At 41.1% G+C, this 20762-nt stretch overlaps 2 long non-coding RNA genes across 3 annotated transcripts in view; one reads left to right on the plus strand and one right to left on the minus strand.

Annotated features, from left to right (window-relative positions):
- Positions 1-14392, plus strand: part of LOC130145902 (uncharacterized) — a 43320-nt gene extending 28928 nt beyond the window's left edge. The window contains exons 2-3 of the long non-coding RNA XR_008820732.1: positions 7502-7623; positions 11595-14392. This is a non-coding gene — a long non-coding RNA (uncharacterized LOC130145902). The remainder of the gene's footprint in view (positions 1-7501; positions 7624-11594) is intronic.
- The window catches only part of LOC130145900 (uncharacterized), a 61656-nt gene continuing 43032 nt past the window's right edge, over positions 2139-20762 (minus strand). Inside the window, exons 6-10 of one of the 2 annotated variants that reach the window (XR_008820729.1) lie at positions 16281-16396; positions 7496-7617; positions 6322-6398; positions 4378-4700; positions 2139-3657 (exon numbers count right to left, since the gene is read on the minus strand). This is a non-coding gene — a long non-coding RNA (uncharacterized LOC130145900). Of the gene's footprint in view, positions 4701-6321; positions 6399-7495; positions 7618-16280; positions 16397-20762 lie in introns of both variants that reach the window. The other variant, XR_008820730.1, reaches the window with a different exon arrangement.

Below are 20762 nucleotides of genomic sequence, written 5' to 3' on the forward strand. Positions count from 1 at the left end.
ACACCTCCTGAAGGAATCACTGCAAACGATTTATCCAGTTTAAGTCAAAACAGAGTATGAAAGGTCCTTCGTCCAACAGCTTGTAGAGCAATTTATGGCTGGTAAAAATGGTAGCATTCAGGCAGTCAATCTCTATCAAAACCAAACAAATTTATTAGAGTGTCTCAGAGCTTAATACTTCCTTTTCACAGAGCAAAACCACAAAATATGTGTAAGTTATGTTAGTGGCATGTGTCAACGGCCAAAAAAGAGAGGTTTTGAGATGGAAGAAATACTATACAACGTACCTTCTATGCATTTAGTTAACATCAAAAATCAGCAGATTCTAACTGCAATTCTTGTTGCATTTTTCTGGAAAGATAGTATATCCCAGAACGTCAGCGCACAGAAAGATAAAGGAAGAAGCACAGGAGTATCCAATCAGACTCTTTTCCTCCCTCTTTTATAATCCAAACAGTAAATTAAAGCAGATTTGTGAAGGGAAACAGAAACCTTACTGATAGTATTTGGAAGTGCCATGCTTTTGAAAGAAATCAAAATGGAAGTCACAGCTGAGTTATCTGTCCCTAAACCTTGCCCTGATGATCTATCTATTTTAATAAAAGTCTGCAAACTCAAAAGTGCAATTCTTAAAGGCTTGCAAAGTCTCCAGCAGATGGTGGTTTATTTGTGCATCACCATTGGGCCACATTTGCTAAGGCTGGCATCTATTTTTTCCTCTGCCCCAAAATATTATTATTATAATTTGTATATTTAAGTGCCAGATTTTCTGATTTGGCTGAGCTGCTCTCATCACTAGAGCAGGCCAAACTGGCTTTAAGCCACTTATATCTTCCCCTGGAGTCTAGAGGCAGCCAGATGTCAGTCCAGTACCTTGCATAAATTAGAGCAGCTTCAGGAATGTTCTTCCCCCTTACCCACATGCACAAAGGGCCACTCCAGCACCCAAGAACAACCAAGACAGAAGAATGCTCAATTACATTTCTTTTGCCCCGATACTTCCTTTCCATTAGGGGAATACAAAGCACAATACAGGTTTGAAAAGTCTCTCCTTTACACCATGAAGAGATTTAATTTATAGTGGGAATCCTAAGAGGCAGAGAGCTACCAGTTTCATGGCATTGTAGGACTGGGACAAAGAGACTGTAGCACGGCTGGGGTTTTATTACCAAACATCAGATTTGTCTTTCTCTTTCAAACCAAAAAATACAGGGGAGGAAGTTCTGCTTTCTAAAATATATGAGATACTTTCTATGACATCAATGACATATTATTTCACCTGACGTACCTTGCAGCTTAGTAATTTAGGGTGCAGTCTTGCTGCTTGTTCCAGGGACCTAAATTACACCAACAAAGTGCAGATACAAAATCGTATCCATAATTCTACAGGTTTAAAAATTAGATTTTGGGTTAAAGCCAGTCTGAAAAACTGAATATAATATGTGTACATGCATGCAGATAGAGGATGTAAATTCCAACGGGTTTTCAAGGGAGCACCAGTAAAACATTGCCAAAAGGAGAGAACTATGTCTGTGATATAATCCATCTCAGACATTATTTCATGATCAAGGTAATTTTTCTGTCCCTATGGCAATATTTTACCCAAATAATGCTAAAGAAAACTGTCCCTATTTGTTTCATTACGCTTCTGAGTATAAATCTTCATTTGAAGAGCCTTCTGAAACAGAAAGCAAATGCTGAATTGAAGGGGTTGTGTCTGTAAACGTGGTGCAGGAGAGCTAATGCCTGAGTCACCAGGAAATAGCAATTACATCTGCAGTGGAATCACCCCCATGTAAACAGAATCAAGAAGAGGAGGAAATAGGTATGTGTATGTCTGTGTGCAGCGGTATGTGTCTTTAGCCCAGAAAGTGTATTTTTCTTCTATGTTCATATCTCTCTGGAAACATTTTCACATAATAGATGGATAATATTTTGCACATCTCCTATTTATTCTGGGCCCCATTCCTTTGGTCTGTATTTCTGGTAAGGATCCTTCTATTGTTATGTAGTCCTGAGCACATGCATTTTATGTAATGAACAAGACACAGTTTTTGGCATGGAAAAAAATGGGGTACAAAGACGTCTTTAATTACTGTATCAATGTGCATAATAGAGTTGAATTAGGATCACCAAGACAACCTTAAATCTGAGTTTTTAATATTTGCCTTGAAATTACATCTTTAGTCTTTTCACATATTTCCTAAGAATGTCATTTTCCAACTTTTATATCATCAAATGGGGGAAAAGGATAGACTTTCTGTGGTGTAGAGCAGTGCTGACACCCACACAAATCATTGGGGGGCTGGAAACTTGAGATCTGCCTCTGCCACGAGGCTTAAAGGAGAAACTGATAGTAGTAACAGGTTGTTGTCCACTCTGTGAACAGCTCTGAAGGAGAACCGGGCATTTTTTCAGAGGGTTTCACAGAGATTTGCTGACAGCAGACTCAGGAAATCCGGGTTCGGCTTTGGGATCTGGCAGGGAACCTAATCCAGTAAGTGCACTTTTCTGAAGAGGAAACCCTTGTCTCTTTTTCTCGATAGAGACCTTTTCTCATGCCTGTTTAGTCTCAGTTCCTCACTCTGTTAGACCCACTCACATCTCCTTAGTGGAGGATCAAAGTCCCAACATTTTCACCAGCAGCATCTTTTCAAGTCAGGCTGGGGGACAGCATCATTGGTAAAAACAAAATTCTCAGAGGATTTACAAGGAAAAAATCTAAGATGCCCTGGATGAAGACACATAAACAAATTCATTGAAGGACAAATGTAGGCTGTTTTTGTGGGTACAGCCAAAGACTGTCCATGAAACCAGTCTTAAGTGCCTCTAAAATTCAAAACAGTACTCCAAACCATGAAACAATAGAAATTTCAAGAAACAACTTCTCCATCTTTTTTCAGCAAAACCAAATCAAACCAAACCACCTCTGTCTATTTTTTTTGGTTTTTTTCTTCCTGACTTAATTCATGAAACCAGCTGACCCAATCTGCTTAGGGAAAAAATGCATTTGAAGCAGGCACATAACAGGGAATATTAAACACCAAATCATTAAAGATTAGAAAAATTATTGGCAGCTGAAAACCAAGCTTCTCTAATGAGATGCATCAAGCTGGTATTACCAGCTGGGTTATAACAATGTACTTCAGTGGTTAAAGGAGTTAAAGAAATTTTGGGGAGTTTAGTTTTCAGTACAGAACTGGACACATAATAGCCTGTTGCCTTTCTTGAAAATCATACACATGGTCTGTAATATGGAAAACTCCCACAAATATTAAGAATTTAAATAAGGTAATGGTTTATCAAATGTTATTCTTGTTCAAGATACTTTCATCAGAAACTTGAGACAAATTCATAACAGAATATAACAAGCATCCTTCACCCTTTACAGATAAGTTTTCCAGTTCATGGGTTCTTTGGGTTTTTGTTTTTTTTGTTTCTTGGGTTCTTTTGAAAGAAGATTCATCTGGATTTATTTTTGTATTTTTGCCAGTTAGGATTTATTAGAGCTTTTCTTCTTGGCATTGTAATTAGGTGTTGCAAAATTTTAAGCTTTATATTTTTTTAATGGGTAGTCATTTTGTATTTGTATAAGTGTATATAGAGCTCCTCTCTGCAATCAGCTTCTCAGACTTCTTTCCCTCTTTTTGTGAGTATCTGAGACCAGAAAAGAAAGAGATGTTAATTAGACATGTTAGTTTTATAATTGGGGAACAGATGGCAGGATGCTCTAGTATTTTAGCGGTGACTGAAGCAGGTTTTAGGGTAATCTTTTCATTTAAGTGCCTGGAAATTGTATAAACACAGCTCAGTTGCTTCTGTTACTTAGCCTGGCTGTCTCAGGATGCAGTCACACATCCTCTTTCAGCTCCAGCTGTTTCAGCTGAGTTTAATTCCCACAGCTGTTCATTTTATCATAGAGTGAAAGAATGGTTTGGGTTGGAAGGGACCTTAAAGATCATCTAGTTCCAAACCCCACTGCCTTGCTCAGGGACACGTTCCACTAGACCAGATTCCCCAAAGCCATGTCCAACCTGGCCTTGAACACTTCCAGCGATGGGGCATCCACAGCTTCTCTGGGCAACAGGTACCAGTGCCTCACCACCCTCACAGTAAATAATTTCTTCCTAATGTCTCATCTAAATCTACCCTCTTTCAGTTTAAATCCATTTCCACTTATTTTATTGCTACATGACCTCCATCACTGCGTCCAAACTGGAAATTACTAACCCATCTGATCTATTGGTGGAGATGCTCACATGAGCAGTCCCCAGCTTGCCCTAACCAGGTTAACTAGCCTCGTGCAAGTGCTGGGCTTGTTTGTCTACATTGCCAGGGAGCAACCGAGCCTATGGATGGGAGGGTAAGAACACTCACAGCTCTGGGTGGCAAGAGCAAATGAGGAGAAAGAGATAAAGTGACCACTTCAGGAAGCACATCTGAAGTCAGGATGAAAGGCATGTCCAGCTTTTGGAAATGACAGTCCATTGCCACTGCAGTGTGAATGCAGAATATCCAGATGCTTCTGTTTCATTCCCATGTTGGCAAACATCCAAAATACACCAGCTAGTCCCAAGACTCTTGCTCTGAATGAGTTTAGAGCTGTCTATACCTCTGGCAAGTTAATCACATCTTCAGAGCACTGCAGGCCAAGATCTTGAGAATATTTTCCTCTTTGAAGCAGTCTTTTATTGCCAGCACTATGAGTGGAGAAATAACGAAAAGGTGACATTGGCAAAGACGACTCATTCTTACTAGATCATTTGATCAGCTCAAGCAAGAAATAACAGGGAGAGAGAAATTTCTAGGAAAAAAATATCTCACGCTAGGATGTGAGTCTCCTCTCTTCCTTTCCTCACGTTGCCCCTACCAAATTTCTCCACAGAAATCAAATTCCACTACTGTTAGTTTTAGAAATATTGAAAAGCCTTTACCAGAGGCTTAGCATCACTTCTCAAATGTAGAAGGATCCACGTAATGTAAGTGGCCACAGAGCCCAGAAGCCATACCTATGCCTTTGGTGATCCACGAAAGAGTCAGGGATCACAGAGTAGAGAAAAAAGAAATCATAGGGGGAAAAAAAATTTGTAACAGTTTCAATTTTTCAGGGTCATTATCAAAAAAATATACCACTCCCAACTGCAGTTACTTGGCTGGTACAGGTAGATGTGCATAGCATGGTATTGCCATCTTCTCACCTTGTCCCCTGTCATCTCCTTGCTGTCTCCTCCCCCAAAGCAGTGGGAAGGATTTGATGACTCCTCATTTCTATTACTCTACCATAGTATCTTGCAACTTTCTATCTAAAGTGCTTATGGTATGAAATTAATGATTTAGAAGAAAAAATATACTGCACAGGAGGTGGAAGTACCAGGGTGAGATCTAACCTGGCTGAGCTGAAAGTGTATTGCACAGAAATGTATTCCTCAGCTTATCAAAGTACCAAATAAGTGATAAAAAATGTGAAGAACCGAATGTACTGAGCAGCAGTAGTACTGCTGGTGGTTCTGTGCACAGAATTACCTTTGCCATTGTTAGATTTGGAATGCTCATGGGGAAGTCTATCACTCCCGTGGTTCTCAGAGTACATTATTTGACTTTCCTTATCTCCTAGGATCTGTTGGGGTGATCTGAGGTATATTTGTGGGGAAACGTGAATTTTTCTGCTTCTTGCAAACAGTCAAACAGGGTAATGCTCGAGTGGGCACAAAAAAGGTCTTGTCCTCAAACATTTTCACAAACTCTTTAGTAGAAGGAGAATCAAAAGCAAATTTGTTCGTACTGGCTATTGCACAATATTTTCCTACTCCTTTATGATGCTCTGAAAACAATGTCAGTGGAAGGTACACAAGTTAATACAAATCATATGCCCTTCAAGCTTATCAATGTGTACTTGGATCTGTATCATTAAGGCTTCATAGTCTTTGTAGTTTTCATGATAGCGAATAACATGTATTTGAATTACGGACTGATATACTTGTTGTTCACATAACTTTTGACACAGTTGGATCAGTATAACATTATACCTACTGCACTGATGAAAGATTCAGTACATGAATGTGCTCTTCTGAAACTGCCCAAACAACAGGAAATAGTTTATGGCTTTTAATATATTTTTGACAGTGTTAGATCCATGTATCACTCCCCTCCCCAAAATTCTTATGCACATTTTTGCAGATCTGTTTCCCAAGAGAATTTACCCAGTTTCTGTGGAACAAACTGACTGTGAGGGCAAAATCTGGTCACAACCCAGAGGACCCTATTCCAGCCTAAGCCTATTTAGGAAGGGAACAGCAATTTGTTTTCAATGACTTCACCCACCCTTACTGCAACGTTTCCAGTAAATGCAGGCGTTGTTCTTGTGTGAGCTCAGCATGTCGTTCCTAATGTGGTCCTGACTGAAATTTTACATTGGTTATTGGAATACGTACTTTTCTTTAAATGTTATCTCTCATGTGATTATGCTGAATCATTGTAAAATGAAAAAAATCTGATGAGCTGTCCATATAAATACTGAACTACATTAGATCATCACAACTGGTGCTGTTAAAGCAAATGTAAATACCTAATTATTAGCCGGTAGATACAAAACACTGCCAAATAGTTTTCGGTCGCTGTGTTTACACAGTGACAGATTCTCATGTTAGTCATATCCTTCTGAACAAATGTTTTGGATGGCCTTTTAAATCAGTGTCCACAAGGAAATAGAAAGAGGCAGCCAAACTCTCTTGAACGTCTGCCATTGACAAAGGTTAAGCATTTACAGTCACTCTCCGCCTAAGCATTCTAAGGAAACATTAAGGAGTGAAAAACGGAAGGCGAGGATGTTCTGTACTCTCAGCAACAATGCAGCAAGAGTGACAGAAGCAGATCCAAAGCAGCCGGTTCCTGGGCCAGGTCCTGTTCCCATTAACGTCAATGGTAAAACTCCCTTTTGGTCTAAAGGGACTAGGATGGGGCAACTGGTCCTTCAACTGACTAAGGAAAAAATAGCAAGGTCCTGACTCTTTTTGCTTCCACTTCTTATTCATGGAGATTCCCTTTGGGACTGAGTAACATTGAGTCAAGAGGTAAGCATGGACCTTAACTGGCCTGTTAGGAAGGCTAATACCTATTGCATCCACTTAATTTCCCTGAAAAACTATACTCATTTCCCTCATTTCTTTTAGAGCCATCCAAAACATTTAGGTCTATTCTGTCCCAATTAATTTCACTCACAAAATCAGCTGGATTACAGCAGTGGAGAAATTTGGTTTGCATGAAAACAATAATATAGCCAAGATAAAATTCATACCTAGGGGAATTTTGTTATTGCTGTCCTCTCATCGCCCAACAATAAGGCTACATATTTGGGATGACTTTTTTTTGGTCACTGCCTTAACCTTTAAACATTACCCCCCACATAAACCTTATACAGGGGTTGAAGCAGATGGATGTACATAGTTCACTGACCCAGTGGCTGTGCCCTGGCACCTCTAAAGCATGTCGAATATACCTGCAGGTACCCCAAGGAATGGACAGCCATGGACAACTGCTTGCAGGCACACAGGAGATAGGGGGTATGTCCTTCCTTATCCCAGCCAAATGTCCATTATTCTGCATTTTAATCTCCTCACTCTGCAGGTAAGTAGAAAAGACAGAAGGACACAAAACAGGTACTTCACTATTCCTTGTCTTTCAGCATTGAAGATCTGAGTGCAATATATTTTTGGGTTGTCTTTGTTTTTCAAGGTTAAAAATAAATCTGAAAAGAAACAATACTTTTGTAGATATTAAAAACATAAATGAAGATTAGAGAGACATATATACCTAAAATTCAGACCCTCACCTGTCTTCACTCTTTAGGGTTCCACTTTTGTTATCCCTTAATAGGCAAGGGATGAAGATTTGTGCATAAACTGGAAATATAAATCTTACTCCTAAAGTGAGACACTGTCTGTAGAATGAAAAATGGCTTTCCCAAACCTCTGATTTACAGTCCTTAAAGAAAGTGTTGCTGAGTATATAAAGCTATTGAGCAGGTCCAAAGATGATTTTATGTTACTTTAGCTTTGTTGGGTTTGTAAAGATCATTTGGTTTCTATAAATTAGGATATGCTCCAGCTCACACGGTAGTCAACGGCAAGATCTGTGAACATCAGTGGAAGACAGATTAGACTTTTATTCTGTATGCAGCAAAGTACATAGCTGCAAGCAGCATTGCTGTAATGCACCTACTGTGCCATGGAAAAAGTGAGGGCAGGAGCAACTGAGGAAGCTACAGTGAGAAAACGATCAGGTGTCGTCACAGACCAGACAACTCCTGTTCCTTCATTTCATTCTGGCCTATCAGTGGTGGCACTTTCTTTAGGAATGAGATGATGGGATGCGGCGAGTTAACAAACATTTCATGTCCAGGCAACATACTGACCTAGACATCAATTAACTCTCATTCCGTGAATGTCCATATAAAAAAACTGGCTGATGGGAAACTGTGCAGCGCTCTCTGAGCCAGAAGCTTCTTGTGATCAGCCAGACCTCCCAACATCAACCTCTTATGCTGTGAGCTTGGAGTCCACCTTTCCTCATTTTTGCCATGATTCTCTTCTCGCGAGAAGCAGCTACAAGTGATTCTTCTGCTTCTCAGAGCACAAAACCTCATCCAAAAGAGAGTGGAAATCTTTGCCTGTCCCTGGCCTTTAGCCTTTACACAGAAGTTTCGAGGTTTTCAGTGACAAACCAACCAATTCCCCTGGAGGCAGAAACAAAGCCAGGAGGAATCTGCGCCACAAGCTTCTCTCTTACACCAGGAAATCTTCCCTCACCAAGACGGACAAGTGGCATCCAAGACTTTTGCTCATATCCTGGTATAACTGGCCAGGTTATTCCTCTGCTTTACCACATTTCTAAGTTCACTTGAACCAGTAACAACATTCATGAACAGTAGGTTGCACTGATGGGAGGCAAATGCAACACGTTTTGTCCAAAGCGTTACCCACAGTAAAGGAGGTTTTAACTATGCATTTAGACCAGCAGAGACTTATTTGAAGACTGTGTTGCTGGTCTTATTCTGACATGAGGGTCCATGCCTGTTCACGTATGTTGGAATAACCACTAACACTTTTCTTACTCAGTTAATGACCACTAATAACCCATAGCTAGCCCAGATGAGGCTAGTTTTCACTGTAAACAGTTGAGTTGCAGGCATTTGTATCTCAGCCGTACAAACTATTCTGAAAATGAAATTCAGGATAATCTCCTCCTGGCAGTAAAACTGAGGTGGATTAAATACATATTTTAAAAACCAATGCATTTGGCAGGTTGTTGGTTTAAAAAATTTTAGAACAAAGGAACAAAGAACTGGAAGTCTTCCAGAAGAAGAGATAATTTGATGATTCTCTATATAAATCTAACATTTCTTCATCTTTTATAAATGGAATTTTGCAGATCATTAGTCCCTTAATGTTGTATAGCTATCGGTTGTAAGGATTTTGTGCATGCTTCTGTGTGTGTATGTGTGCGCGCGCGCAAAAAAAAAGCATTAAAACGGTTGAGATATAGAGAAAATTGACTGCTGCATAGTCACCACTTTTCATAAAGATTTTTACTACACCCTTGGTATTATGGATCTATAATATGCAAATGTGTAGCATCATTAATATGCATTTGCTGCATACACCCTCCTTAACAGAGTATGTTATGGGAATACAAATTAAAAACAATACACTCGACTCAGCTAAATTTTAATGGCCCATTGTATGAGCGATCCCTGATTGGGAGGTACCTAAGCCCTTTGTCTTCAATACTTCCCTTCCTTCCCCACATCCATTCTCTGTATTTGTTCCTGTTTTCACTGACACCTCCATAGCTGAATTAATTCATTCTCAGCATAAAAATAAAGTAATATGCAGGTTCCTCCTTGTTACCTTCAATGGAGGTAGCTGGCACAGGAAGAGAAAACAAAGATCTAGAAATAAGTTCAGCCAAGAGTCCCCATGGTGGAATAAGCTGTGCAGCCCAATCTGCTGGCTAAATGTGCCCTGACTTTACTTTGGCTTGTATTTGCTGCTGATGGGAGCTTAGGCATTACCTAACCGAGGTGAGTCATCTGAGCACATCCCCTGGCACACTTCTCTCCTGTCTTCCCTTCCTGGCTGCTTGTCGAGGGAAAAGAGCCTTTCGACACCTTCCCTTCAGCCAGCAAAACCTCAGTGCCGCAGCTCTGCAGAGACAAGGTCACTTCATCTGGCAAACCAGACCAAGAGCTGTCTCCGAGAACCTAAAGATACTGACTCACATGCACCAGCGGCTTAAACTGTGACAGCGGATGCAATTAGTGGTCCCAAGCTTTCCCTTCTGATTCCCGAGCAGAGCTGGCACTTGTGCAACCGGGAAAAACCTAAACATGAAGCATTTTTAAATCACCACAAAAGACAGCTGGGAATTTTAAAGTCAACTGGTGTTGATTCAGGTTTGTCCTCAGCTGTGCCTTAAAGTGGAGCCTTTCAGGAGACAGTTCACAAGCAACTGAGACAGGGACACTGCTGGCATTAGGGAAAGCAGATGCCACCCAAAATAAAGCTACCCATCCTCATTAGTCAGCGAATGCAGTCAAGCCTAATAATGAGCTTGCTGCTCTCATTAGTGCTCTATGCCTGCAGGCTGTAAACTTTGTAGATCAGGTGCACCTCCAGCCACACCGAGGGGACAGTGTCATCTGACAGTGGTGTGACAAGGATTGGTAGGGAAGGTAATTCTTTCCACTGCCCCAGTTAAATCTAAGGAAGAATTAGGTTAAAGTCCTTAGTGGTCACTAAGTGCTTAACATACGATCAGTTTATCTTCATGCATTTAAGGCAAACCTTATATAAACTGAAAAATTAAAACCACACATTCACCTCTATAGTTTCCTTAGAATTAATTATTCAGTGATGGACACCAGTGTTATTTTCCGTTACTTCACTATGACTGTCCCAGAGCTCAATCCTTTCAAAATCCAATGGGGAGAAAAATACCATAGCGAGATGCGCTCTGCTGTGCTAATTGGGCTTCCCAATATGGTGAGAGGACATTTGTCGCTCAGCCTGCTTATTCAGTGCTGCATATTCAAGCTGTTTCAGCAGGTCTAGCTGCTCTTATGGGAAATTAAGCTGCAATCAGATTCTGCAGTCATCTAGGTCTAGACTGTGATATTGATCACAGAACAGACAAACTGAAGGAACAAGGTAGAAATGGCCTCTTTGTATATGAGCACAGTTACTTGACAGAAAATGACCTTTTGCAGACGTGAATCTGCTATGTGAGGCATAATGTGGTTGATCCTGAAAGCTGTGGAAGAGCTGGGAAGCCATTGCATAGGAAAGATTCGGTTTATTTTATGCATATATATGTATATACATAAATATATGTATATCTTTAAATATATGCATATTCATAGGTATGTGTATAATGTATATTAAATATGTATTTTTATATATATATATGTATCACATCACTTTTTCCCACTAACTTTTGACCATGAATCTGAGGTACAGTGAACTTTGGAGTAATGATAAGGATCTCTTCCAGATTTATAACCATTAATTACAATGTCTTTCATGGAAATTTCTTCACAGATGTGAATGAAAGAAAACATGCTGCTCTGCTTCACAGACTGCAGAATCTTAGATGCAGTTGCTTCTTTTTGAAACTCTTTGGTAAAACTCAGCTCCTGCCTAAAACAGGATTCTTAAAGTTGAAAACTCCAAGAGACCTATACAAGTTCCCATCATGTGCCAGATTTTCAGCTGAAGTTCTTGTCCATTTTGACTCCTTTATCAATACTTGATGACTACTGAACATAGGTTGTTGAATTTCTTCATGCTTTGAACTAATTTTATCACAACTATAACTGAGATATTGACCAGTGAAGTAGGAATGGGATGACATGATGGAAACAAACGTTTTCTTCTCCTAGTTGCAACTAGCTGATGATTGGATGTGAAATGTAATACTGGTAATGTTCTAAGTGTCCCAGTCCAGAGATGGGTGGAAGAGGGTATGTAATGTGAACCGATCTCTGTATGAAAATAATACTGGCTAGGATGGGTAAAGGCTATATATAAAAATAAAGATCTCGAACACAGAGGTATAAAACACAGATTTAAATTCCAGAGAGCAAGTGATGACAGAGATAGGGATAGCAGTTGTGAACTAGGATACTATTAGCTCACAACCATAAGTTCCCAACAAGAAATATAAAATCAGTTAACAAGTATTTTGTTCTTAAGTAATATTTAGAGTAGCATTATATAGAAAACTCAAAGCAAACTGATGCATCCAGTGAATCAACACAGTCAGTAAACCTAGGCTGCAAAAAGAATATGGTGAGCATGGTGAGCACTACTGTAAATTAAAAGGAAAGGACTCTTACTGGGGATAATCATAGCTGTGGCTTTTAAGTAACCCCAGAAAACATAACTGTCCAAATAACACTTGATGTTATCTTACAAACTTGCCTGAGATCACAACATCCTTCACATTGTGTTTTCATTTGTGAAAAGGATGACCAAAATTCACATACCTGCTGAAATACAGCAATCACATATAAAATAAGCACTCTTTGTAACTATGATTTCCTTTCATTTCTTATTTCTCATAAACCCCAGAGTTTTAACAAAATTATTGATTCGTTTGAAAGAGAGTCAAAGAGATTTTAAGTGCCCTTGCATCCTAGTTTCTGAAATATTTGATCCATTAATGTCTGTCAGCGGTCCCTGTCAGCAATGGTCACCCTGTTGTCTTCATCTCTGGAACTACGAAGGAGAACCCCTGGATACCAGAGACCTTCTTCACATAAACCTCACTTCTATGGGCTACAGCAAGGGTTGCTGACAGCTGCCTCTGATGTTTGGGTGTCTTTCCAGCTTACAACAAAAAGACTTTGTGCCATAGGACCTTACTGGTGCCAATGATCTTTCTCTCAAAACCAGCAGGCTGTGAGTGCTCTACCAGAGCTTGTTAGAGAAGGGCAATGGCTTGCACATCTAAGAACCATCAGCATCCACCCTGTGCCCGAGCAAAATTTTAAAAGTTCGTGCAAGCACCACCATGTTTCTCAGATTTTTAAAAAACAAAATGAACAGTATCAAATGGAAAACCTAAGAGACCAAGAGATTCACTGCAATAACCACCAGAATGTCAGTGCAACCCCTGCCTCTTACAGCAAAATAGACTTTCAGCAGGGAAACATTTCCCTTAGCTAAAAAAACCCAACCAAGTCTGAGCTGAAGGAGAGTGGCTCACAGCAAATAATTGGAAATCCCCCCTGCTCCAGTCTAGAGCCAATTCACCTTATTGCTACAAAATAAAATAAACTCAAACCAACAGTTGGTAAGATGGTCCTGATTAATCACTCAGTCTGCCACCTGTAAGAGGAAGATGGCAGGTCGCAGTGCCCCTGGCTAAAGGCAAAAATAACTTCTTCAGTGAAATGTCTGTCTCCATGTAGACCTTATGTTCAATAGATGATGAAAGATCATGTGAAAAGCCATGCACAGGGAGGCTCACTCAGTCTGGTCCGGCTGAACTGGCTTTGAAGCACTAGTGTCTGAACCCCTTGCTACAATTAACATGCTCCTTTCCTCATTAATATTGGACCCAGCTGGTTTAGGTCCTGTGTGGATGGATCATCTGGCACCCTGATGAGATCAGTGGAGGAACATAAACACAACAGAAGCCACTGCCATCAAAATAAGCAGTTTCTTCAGCATAACAAAATAACTAATTCACATCAAAAATGTGGTATTTCAGTTTCTCCTTCTTGACCATTAATATCAGCTGGGGGATTTCTCAATGTTCGTCAAAAAAGCTGGTAGGTATGGCACAGTACTAATGAGGATAAAAAAAAAAAAGAAAAAGGACAAGAGGAAAACTAGTTCAAGCTCAAACCCAGATTTGGTTTTTTCAGCTGGAGCGTCCTTGATTTTATTTCTGTTAAGATGTAAATATACTTAGCCAGAAAAGTATACAGACACAAAACTTCAGAAATTACAGACTCAGTATATATAGGTACTGTTTTCCATCCAAGGATCTTTAGATGCTTTAGAGAAATAGATTCCAATGTGTCTGGGCATGTTATCCTACTCATTTGACAGACAGAGAAAAAGAGGGAAGAGAACAATACCATTTCCTACTGTCAGAAAACGAGCCTCTGTCAAAGCCTGGGCCAAACCCAAAAATCTTGACCTCTTCTTGTGAGGGATGTTACAGTCCACTCCAAATGACTCTGGAGGTTATAAACAGTTTTCTTTTCATGTTCTAAGACATACACACACATACCTATAGTAAAAATGTTATATTAGTTATTGGTTTCTTCAGGAAGCCAATGTTTTGACTGCTCTAAACAATTGCTCATTAAAAGGCTTAAAATAGGTTTGTTTTATCAACTTCTTTCTCCATGAAACAGAAACAAAGAAGACAATGTCTCTTTCCATTAAGCTGACAGCCACTGCAACCCTCGCGTTTCAAAACAGCTAAGTTTTCTGTTTCTGTAAATTAGTGGAGTGGCACCTGAGCGTGCTCACTCATGCTTCACACAGAACTCGTCAGTAGCGGCTGTACTGATGGGTTTATAATACCTGCAGTCCCTGCGGGTGACGAAGCCTCTCCTTGACAAGCATCCCTGCACAGAGCTTCCCTGGCAGCAGCTGGAGCCCAGGGAGGGCGGCACCCCACCAAAATTCTGAGAAAGCAAGGACTTTCAAAGCTGTTTAAAACATTTATTATGGGAAGCAAATTGTTATGCCAAGTGAAATCTTACATATTGAAAAAGTGCAAATCTTAAGAAGTCTGTGTTCAGCCAACTTGAGAGGCTGCGAGGGCATTTGTCCTGGGCAAATGTTCACACTGTCAGCCCATGGGAGCCCTGCTCTCCCGAAATTTATCTAGAATACCACAGCAGATGAATCACTTTTCTGGTAAAAGCGTTCCTGTGTGTACTATTAAGAAAGAAAATGGGACTCTGAGTGAATTTAGCAGAGCTTTAACTGGAGTTGAGTAATGTGGCCAAGTCCCAAACTTCAGCAACACATGCTACTCTGCCCTCCCGCTACTCATAAACAACATCTTTCCTTGCTGCTTTCCAGCCAGTTCACTTCCCTTTCTAATCCCAGGAAGTCACTGCCCACCCTTACATGCTGAAAGATACATTTTAATCAAGCGGCGAACTGAACAGTAGCATAATTTTACTTAAAGCACACAGCAAGCCACACTTTAGAGCTATTTGGGGAAGAAACTAACCACAGCTTGGCAGCCCCCCCTTGCAGAGTTCAGGCTGGGTGGTCATTTGAGCTAGGGACAACACAGTCAATTCAGACAGGTGGCCACTAAGTCAGCCCAGCACTTTTGGGGAATTCAGTTCTGCCAGTATCCAGGACACAAAAAAGGAGACGCACACCTTCAACTCCCTGCAGCTCTGAGTAGCCTAGACCTGCAGGAAGAAAATTATTTCTTTTTCATCTTCAGTAGCTCATCGGGGGGGGGGGGGGGGGGGGGGGTATAAAAAAAAAAGGGGAAAAAAAGCACCAGGAAGCACCAGGAAAAATGCAGTTCAGGCTTAACAGACTTTTCCTGCCAAAATGTCTGTGTATGTGTGTATTTTGCCAAAGCAAAAAAAAAAAAAAAAAAAAGACATTTAAAAACTCTCCCCAATTTTTTTTGACCCAATATCATTTGATTAAATCAACGTATATTCACAAGAAGTTTAAGAACTCCATTCTTCTGTGACTTTTCCATTCTTCATTACCCCCTCTACTTGCTCTACTTCTTAGTTCATATTTTTTCAGGTTCCCACACATCCTCTACGGTCTGTGTACCATCGTTCCTGGTATGTTAATTGCTGCCTGATCGGGAGGAGCTGGGACACACTGCTCCTACCTACACCCCTCAACAGACGTTTCAGGAGATGGAGAAGAGGGAAATTGGGCTTTGATCCCTTTAAGGCATAATGAGACACCCAGAATGTTTAGTGAAGAGGGCAATGATCACCACAAGCCTGCTGAAGACCTCTAATTCAAAGACAGGCTCCCAGGCTCACAGAAGACAAGGAGTAGAAAAGGAGTAGGAAGAAACAACTCTGCATTAAAGGAGGAACGTCAAAAGCTGAAAACTGTTTTAGCCAATAGTGAGGGCTAAGGTTTACCATTAATATTATACCTAGCTTTAATGCTGTGCTCCCAAATAGATTGAGAATTGCAAGCAAACCTTTCACCCTGAGTCATGAGAACACGAGGACATTAGAACATGCATTGCTCCCTACATACCATTTTGTCTTATTTTGTTCCTCTTTTCCTGTTGTGTGACTGGTATGTTATCCTCTACTGCCTCAGTGTCCTCCAGATGATGTCCATCCACACAGCAGGAGAAGGAAAAGAAATACCTAAAAGATTCAGATGTGCATTACAGCCACTGTCCAACAAAAACACAGAGAGATGGGACAAAGTTCCCATCATACTTTGTCCTTTCATGCATGTCATCTGAAGGTCAGTAACTCCCACTACTTGCTAGCTGCAGCCACTCAAATTAAAATCAGTAGGCTCTGGGTCCCTTTAAATATCACAGAGGGAGGCCCAAACCTCTTTAACCATAAAGATAACATCTGCCTCAAAAATGGAAAGCCAGAGAAAAAAGCCCAGACAAAACCAGTTGCCTAAAGCAAATAAAACATTGGGCTACTCATTAAATACAAAGGGCAGAAAAGCCTATAAAAGAAATTTTAAAAGCCTTAAAAAACCAGTATTTTTTATATCTTCATTCTCTGTATCTTATATTTTTAAAGGTCTGTAAAAAACAGCTATCTGTAACATATCTAGAAATGTCACAGTTTTACCAGGGTCACTTGGAAAGTTAGCAAAAAGGGGTCACGCTTCCAATCAGATTAATATACTAACGTGCCCAGCAGTAGATTATGTTAATTTTGACAGTATTTTTTAATATTTGTAATGCAATACATTAGTCGACAGGATTTCTAAGCCTTCTCGGAGCTTATTAGTCTGCCTTTATAAACCAAATGTCAGCTTTATCAAAGTCAGACGTTAATTATTAGTGATGGGCGAACCTCAAAAGGTTCAGAGGTTTGGTCTAGTTTGACTAGACAAGCATAAGACCAGCTGCTTTTGCAGCTCATGTCAATGGCAGATTTGGACTCCTGATTCTGCAAATGTTACACACTTATTGAAATGTAAGCACCCAGACAGAGCCTGCTACGTTTGAGGAGACTACAGAAGTGCATGCAGCTCAGCAAACATGGAGCTGCTTGACCCATCAGTGTCAGACTGCAACATCCCAGACTTCTTGCGTCACTCAATGCTGCAGCGGATGTAATGGAGCAATGCACTGTAATTGCATATCAAGAGAGGAGGGGAGGGGAGGACATTATGATCTGTTGCTGTATTATACTAATGAGAAGACAGAGGAGTCATACAAACATCCCAGGACAGACGTGTACAGATTCGTATAAATTGACACATTAGGAGTCTGAACCCAAATCAATATATTTGCAAGTGCTGTGTTTAAGCTGAGGAGCCCAGCCTCTTAACAACGCTTATTGGCTCAACCAGAGTGACTAATTGCTTGAGCGGAGCATGCCAGCATGGCTATATGGCTTTTGGGTTGAAGCCTGTAATAAAGAATACTGGGTGTGCCAGCATATGTCAGTGAAGACAGGCCTGAAGGGGACATGTGTGAGGGGCTGAGGTTTTGGCCTGAAAGTACGATTACTTACAAGAAAATGGGAAAGTTCATTTTGTTTCTTTACTTCTGTGGGTAAACAGTGAAGTTTTACTACATGGCAGAGATTGACTGGGAAAACCTGTGAACACATCAAACAAGCAACAATAGGATTTCACCAGCTAATGTTTTTCCATGTCCTGCAACAACAGTCCTTCTTCAGAGCAGAGTTACAGCGCTATTTCTTTTTCCTTCTGTTTAGTTTTATTTTTAACCTGAGGTTATTGTTATAACAACACATACTGCTTATGCATGGTCCATCCCTTTCCCCTCCCACCTGGTGAATGTTTAAGCCCTGTATGCAGAGCCTGTAGAAGAGAAATTTCCCCGCATACAGCCACCTCGCATACAGCAAAAGCCACCAGATTTTGAGGTAATCTGCAGGAGGGGTAATTTCAATCTCACAGCCGATACCTGCTGAATCCTCACACCTCTGTTAGCCATCTTCAGTGCTGCTCTTGCACATGGAGGGGAATGTGGGCACCTGCTACTGCATGTCAGCTGTGGTTTAAAGAAGGATTGAGCCTAATTCCATTTTGAAAAGAAACAGGTACGTTCCTCCAGGGGATGGTTTCAAGTTATGAATCTTACATGAGAGAAGGTGCCTATGTCATTACAATTTCTTATGTGGAGGCCCTTTCTCCATGCAACTTTTGAGAAAATTCCTGACGTTCTTCTAACTTCCCTCATCTGTTGCATGGGGAACTTTAAGTCAGGGACACTAAGGCTTTTTTTGGAGCGAAAACAACCAGCAACTGTGATGTTGAGTGTAGAACTCCACAACAGATCTGGGCACAAGTAATCTTTTTGGATTTATTTGGCAAATTGGTTGCAAAGCAGGAATCTGAATGTAGCTCTCCCAAAGCCCAGGCTAGCACTATAGCTGCTGCGCCAACTGCAGTATGAGGCAAAGATCAGCAGCAGGTTTTCCCCCATCTGCTTATTGCAGAGTGCTCACATCTTCTCTATAAGTGTGTGGAGATGGCCAGTGGTGGAGAAAACATGGGTTTAGATGAACCTGAAGTTCGCATCAGCCCAGCCACTCCAGTGTTGTCAAGCAAGCACAAGGACAGATGTTTTAAGCAACTGTGTCAAAATACGATTCAGATGCCAGTATCATTATAGTAGCAAAGCAGCAGAAAGCACAAAGGTGTATGACATTATAATCATGATGAAAGCAGCAGTCAGTGGTGGAGCAGATGTGATTGCAATCATATCAAAAACAGAGACAGCCAGCGTGGAGGCAGATGGGGCTGTAATTGAAACAAAGGCAGCTAAGCTACAAGATGGAAGGTACTGCTGCAAAGCTGGTGAGGCAGATGCTACTGCGACTGGACCAGATCTGCCACAGGACCTGCAGCAACAGCAGGTGCTGCAGCTATCTCAGAGCAACTGGGCATGTGCTCAGCAGTTGGGTAGCTGGCATCTAAGATGCAGCTGTAGGTGCTCTTTGGTTTTGAATTCCTGGCAATCACCACTTGCTGAATGGGGCAAGGGTTTTTACCTTTACACAATAATTTCCTCCAACCATTTATTACAAAACAATCTCATTTGTTCACTAAATTATCTGACTCTAAGTTTTTAAGGCCAGAAGTCACATCCATGGCTGTCTATTCTGGCTCCTGGCATGGCAGCTACTGCATTTCACCCAGCCATCACCCAGGCAAGCCCATAGTTCTCTCTTCACTTACCAAGAGAGATTAATAGAGGCATCTTTTCTAGAAGTCCTTTACACAACAGGATTTTGGAAGGAAAGCTTGTCTGGCATCAGCACATCCTTGTAAAGGGCCTAGGTCAGCTCTGAGTCACATCAATGTTAATGTCAATTTATGCTACTCAGATTGAAACACTTCCTATCACAGCTTATGTCCTCTATTCACAATTTTGTTGTTTGTGGGGACTGTGTGGTTGCAGTTATACGGATCACCACAGTCACTGAATGCCCCAAAGCGATGGCAGTTTTTGTGGTCACAGTTTTCACTGCTGATGCTCACAGGCTTACAGTACCTGGGAGCCAAACTCCCATTTGAATGGGACAGGGAACTTTATAGCAGCAAACACTGATAGGGCCGAGGCAATCAACGCTGTCTTTGCACCAGCCTTCACTGGCCTCTGTGTTTAGTGAGGGGCTTCAAGGAGAAGAGATACCTGCAGAGGATGAGGATCAATCAAGGATTACTCCTCAGAACTTGACCCGTACTTGGCCCATGGAATCAGATGGGCCACATCCAAAAAGTATCCCAAAAAATCACGAGAAAACTGGCTGATTTCCTTGCAAGGCCTCCTCTTTCTATTTTCTTTGAAAGGCTATGGAGGTCAGGGGCAATGGTATTAAGGGATAAATATTGAATCCATTTTCAAAAGAGGCCAGAACACTTGCCCTGTGAGGTGAAGCTGAGGGATCAGAGCAGGCTCTGCCTGGAGGAGAGGACCTGGTACAGCAGTATGCCAGTACCTACAAGGAGGTTACCCACAAGACAGGGACAGGGTCTTCACAGTGGTGCCTGGTAGGGTGGAATGAGAGACAACGGGGCCAAACCAAACCAAGAGAGGTTCAGACTGATTATAAGGAAAACCTTCTTTGCCCTGGTGATACTAAAGCAGTGGAACAGGGTGCTGAGAGAGAGGTTGTGTGGTCCCTCTGTGCATCAAGGTTTTAGAAATCTAACAATTTCAAAATTGGGAAGTGAGGTGTGAGGGATGCAGAGCTCCTGAAGATGGTGACGTCAAACCAGACCTCGGTGAGGTCCTTGCTGCAGGAAGGGAAGTAAAGCAATGTCATGACACTGAGATATGCAATCATGCTCTCATCTTAGTGTCATCTCTGTGTCCGTTGCAGCTCGCTTTCCAGTGCACTTGTCACCTCTTTCCTACCTCTACCCCTTATACCATTCTGTAACTGAGAGCTTTATACCGCAGCCATCTCTGTGAATGTGTACTCTTTTCAGCTGGACAGGAAGGTGACTGTGACACTCGCTCAAACCATCTCAATAGATTGGGTTGGTCCAAAGATTTCA

Source organism: Falco biarmicus, chromosome 3 (assembly GCF_023638135.1).
Source record: "Falco biarmicus isolate bFalBia1 chromosome 3, bFalBia1.pri, whole genome shotgun sequence".
Classification (NCBI taxonomy): Eukaryota; Metazoa; Chordata; class Aves; order Falconiformes; family Falconidae; genus Falco; species Falco biarmicus.